Source organism: Pogoniulus pusillus, chromosome 41 (assembly GCF_015220805.1).
Source record: "Pogoniulus pusillus isolate bPogPus1 chromosome 41, bPogPus1.pri, whole genome shotgun sequence".
NCBI classification, from domain to species: Eukaryota; Metazoa; Chordata; class Aves; order Piciformes; family Lybiidae; genus Pogoniulus; species Pogoniulus pusillus.
The window spans coordinates 3,467,041-3,471,626 of record NC_087304.1 but is presented as its reverse complement, the minus strand read 5'-3'; positions in this window follow the sequence as shown (position 1 = coordinate 3,471,626).

The following is a 4,586-nucleotide window of genomic DNA, read 5'->3' as shown; positions in this document are numbered from 1 at the left end:
ACCACTTCTATGGTCCTAAGTCTGTGACATTTTAGCCTAAAAGACCATAAGGATCAGAAGGGACTTCTGGAGACTGAGTCCAAACCCCCTGCCAGAGCAGGACCACCTAGGACAGGTCACACAGGAATACATCCAGGTAGGGTTGGAGGCTCTGCAGAGAAAGAGACTCCACAACCTCTCTGGGCAGCCTGCTGCAGGCCTCCAGCAGCCTCACACCAAACAAGTTTCTCCTCCTGCTCAGCTGGAACCTCCTGGCTTCCAATTTGCACCCATAAAGCTGGGCTGTGTTCCCCCCAGAGCTGATCCTCAGTTGCCACTGATTCATTTCTGCTGGAGCTTTCCAGAGGGCTGGAGCAGAGGCAGGCTCAGCAGATGGAACATCTCACCCTGAGCAGCTCCAGCTTGGGAAAACCATCAAGTAACAGCAACCCAGGGCTTAGAGAGGAACGTGTGAGGCAACCTTAACGATGTGCTGCTACCAGCTCCACCTAGAATGTCCTCAGAGGAGCTTGCAGAACGGTTCAGATGTTGGCAAGACATCACTGGCAGGGTGGGGAACAATGGAGAGTGCCACTGGCAGGGGCCCAGCACAGCAGATCTCAGCTTCCTTGGCTCTGGGGTGGGTGCAGCCTTTGGAGGCTCTGCAGTGCAGCAGTACCTGGCCCCTGAGGCTCAGAGCTTGGCACCAGAGCACTGAAGGCCACACTGGGAGGGGAGGTTGTAGATGATTCATGGAAGGGACCTTCAAGGTGATCCAGTCCCAACCCTCTGCCATGGGCAGGGACACCTCCCACTAGTTCAGGGTGCTCGAGTTGCTGTGGTCCTTGCTTTTCATGAGGTTAGATCCTGCTGGTGTTGGGCAGCTGTGAAGCGCTGTGGAGGAGCTTTAGGAGGTGCCATGGCAGCCATAGGGTGGTGGCATCTGCCACCTGGTGCCCTGTGGAGAAGTGGCACTGCCTCTGCAGCTCAGAGGGAGTCTGGCAGAAAGGCAGAGAGAGGCTTTCTGTGACAGGAGCAGGGGAGAGGGTTTGCAACTGGAGCAGGGGAGAGGGTTTGAAGCTGAAGCAGGGGAGAGGGTTTGAAGCTGAAGCAGGGGAGAGGGTTTGCAACTGGAGCAGGGGAGAGGGTTTGAAGCTGAAGCAGGGGAGAGGGTTTGAAACTGAAGCAGGGGAGAGGGTTTGAAGCTGAAGCAGGGGAGAGGGTTTGCAACTGGAGCAGGGGAGAGGATTTGCAACTGGAGCAGAGGAGGTTTGCAACTGGAGCAGGGGAGAGGATTTGCAACTGGAGCAGAGGAGAGGGTTTGCAACTGGAGCAGGGGAGAGGGTTTGAAGCTGAAGCAGGGGAGAGGGTTTGCAACTGGAGCAGAGGAGAGGGTTTGAAACTGGAGCAGGGGAGAGGATTTGCAACTGGAGCAGAGGAGAGGGTTTGCAACTGGAGCAGGGGAGAGGGTTTGAAGCTGAAGCAGGGGAGAAGGTTTGCAACTGGAGCAGAGGAGAGGGTTTGAAACTGGAGCAGGGGAGAGGATTTGCAACTGGAGCAGGGGAGAGGGTTTGAAGCTGGAGCAGGGGAGAGGGTTTGCAACTGGAGCAGGGGAGAGGGTTTGAAGCTGAAGCAGGGGAGAGGGTTTGAAGCTGAAGCAGGGGAGAGGGTTTGCAACTGGAGCAGGGGAGAGGGTTTGAAGCTGAAGCAGGGGAGAGGGTTTGAAGCTGAAGCAGGGGAGAGGGTTTGAAACTGGAGCAGGGAAGAGGGTTTGAGGCTGAAGCAGAGGAGAGGGTTTGAAGCTGAAGCAGGACAGATTTAGCCTGGAGATCAGGAAGGAATTCATCAGTGAGGCTGGGGAGACGCTGGAGGTTGCCCACCAATCACCCAGCAGCTCTCTCCCATCCTGCTCTCTTCACACATGAAACATTTGCCTTTGTGCAGGGCTCTTTTTTTCCCCTCCTCCCCCCATTTGTATCAGTTCCTCTTGACCTTGACATTTAAATCCCCATGCTGACCTGAAGGAACTGAGATTCCAGAGCTCAGGAAATCCTCTCAAGTGAAATAAGAGTTGGTGGCCTTTTATAAAAGGCTTCATTCAGAAACAGGAAGCAATTTTCCAGGAGGGGGAGGAGGGAAAAGCCCCAAAGCCCAAACCCAACCCAACCCAGATTGCTCTGTGTGCTCAATGCATGGCAGCAGGCTCCTGAGGGGTGGAGGTGATGTTCCAACTCCTACCAGCCCCCGCTTTGCTTTGGCCAAGAGCTGGGAAGGGGATCCCTGATTTCTGTACAATCCCTGATTTGTGTCCAGTTCTGGAGCCCCCAACACAAGCAGGACATGGAAGTGTTGGAGCCAGGCCAGAAGAGGCCACCAAGATGCTCAGAGGGCTGCAGCAGCTCTGCTCTGAGCACAGGCTGAGAGAGTTGGGGCTGTGCAGCCTGGAGAGGAGAAGGCTTTGAGGAAACCTTGGAGTGGCCTTGCAGGAGCTGAAGTAGACTACAGGAGGGCTGGGGAGGGACTATTGATAAGGGCTTGGAATGAGAGGAAGAGGAGGAGGAGGAATGGGTTGAAAGTAGCAGAGGGGAGATTGAAAGTGGATGTTAGGAAGAAGATGTTGGCAGGGAGGGTGGTGAGAGACTGGCACAGGTTGCTCAGGGAGGTTGTGGAGCACAGAAGCACCCAATGTGATCAAAGATCACATTGGGTGCTTCTGTGCTCCACAACCTCCCTGGAGGTGTTCAAGGCCAGCTTGGATGAGGCTTTGAGCAGCCTGCTCTAGTGGGAGCTGTCCCTGCCTATGGCAGAGCGTTGGAACTGGCTGAGCTTTGAGCTCCCTTCCAACCTAAACCATTCTATGATTCTATCATTCCTCATCCAAACAGTGAGTGTGCTGAGAGTGAATGTCAGCTCTGAGCTGGAAGAAGCTGGATTGAGAGTGGACATTAGGGAGAAATCCTTCACCATGAACCTCTGGCACAGGTTGCCCAAGGAGGTTGTGGCTGCTCCTTCCCCGGAGATGCTCAAGGTCAGGCTGGATGAGACCTCAAGCGACCTGGCTTGATGAGAGGTGTCCTTGCTTATGGCACAGGTTGAAACTGGCTGAGCTTTGAGGTCCCTTCCAACCTAACCCCAGTCTGTGGTTTCTCTCCCCTCTGCCCCCACAGCTGTGTGTGAGAATGGCTGCCAGAACGGAGGGCGCTGCATCGGCCCCAACCGCTGCGCCTGCGTCTACGGCTTCACCGGTCCCCAGTGCGAGAGAGGTAAGGCACAGGGAGCCCAGCAGAGCAATCCTGCCTCCCCCCCCAGGCCTCAGCTGTGGGGTCCAGGCTTGTTTGACACCTAAAAGTGAATGGTTTGCATGAGAGGAGCCAGTGCCAGGTTGGTTTGCAGGTGATGCTGAACTGCGCCGTGGGTCTCTTTGTCTCTGCGGAGGGACCTGGCCGGGTTGGGTCAATGGGAAGAGGTTCAACAAGGTCAAGTGTTGGATCCTGCACCACAACCCCATGAATGCTCCAGGTCTGGAGGAGGGGGAGGAATGGAAAAAGCCCCCCCAGGGTGTTGGCCAGTGTGTGCCCAGGTGGGCAGAAAGGCCAGCAGCAGCCTGGCCTGGGTAGAGAATGGTGTGGCCAGGGGGACCAGGGAAGTGATTGTGGCCCTGTAGGGGCACTGGGGGGGGCCCCAGCTGGAATCCTGGGCTCAGGTTTGGGCCCCTGGCTGCAGAAGGAGCTGGGACCACAGGCAGCTGCTGGGGACCACAGGCAAGCTGCTGTGTAAGGACTTGGCCAGCTGAGGCAGGAACTCCACTGGCTCTGGGCTGGGGCGAGGGCTCCGCTCCCCACTTCTGCAGCTTCCTGCTCCTTCCCCCAGCTGGGATCCAGCTCCAAACTCCATTTTCTTGCCTGCCTCTGACCTGTTCCTATGCTTGAGGGGACAGTTTGAGGGGATGGGGGGGGGGGGGGGAAGGAAGTCAAGACTATGTTACCATCAAACAACCACAGAGTGGTCTGGGTTGGAAGGGACCTGCAAAGCTCATCCAGTCCAACCCTCTCTGCAGTCAGCAGGAACATCCTCCACTGGCTCAGGTTGCCCAGATCTCTGTCCAGCCTCACCTGGAGTATCTCCAGGCATGTGGCTCCAACCACCTCCTTGGGCAGCCTGTGGCAGTGTGGTGCACAACTTGGGGCTAAATTAAAGCTGGCTATGGCATTGAGGCTAAGGGCTGATAACATCCCAATGGGCATGGACCTGAGACCCCCAGAGCCAACATTCCAGGCTGCTTTGGATGCTTTGGTCCTGGATTTACTAGGGAAAACCTGGGAGAAGGATGAGCAGAACTTAAGGTTTTCATAGTAAAACCACTTGGAGGGGAAGGATGAAGGCAGCTCTGGTGCCTTGTGGCCCTCAGGCTGTTCCAGGCCAGCTGCTCTTCCAATAGGAACCAGGAGAGCTCCAGTATGGGCCAAGTGAGCTCCAGTAAGAGCCAGGAGAGCTCCAGTATGGATCAAATGAGCTCCAATCTGAACCAAATGAGCTCTGGTAAGGACCAAGTGAGCTTCAGTATGGGACAAATGACCACCAGTATGGACCAAGCTAGCTTCAGAAAG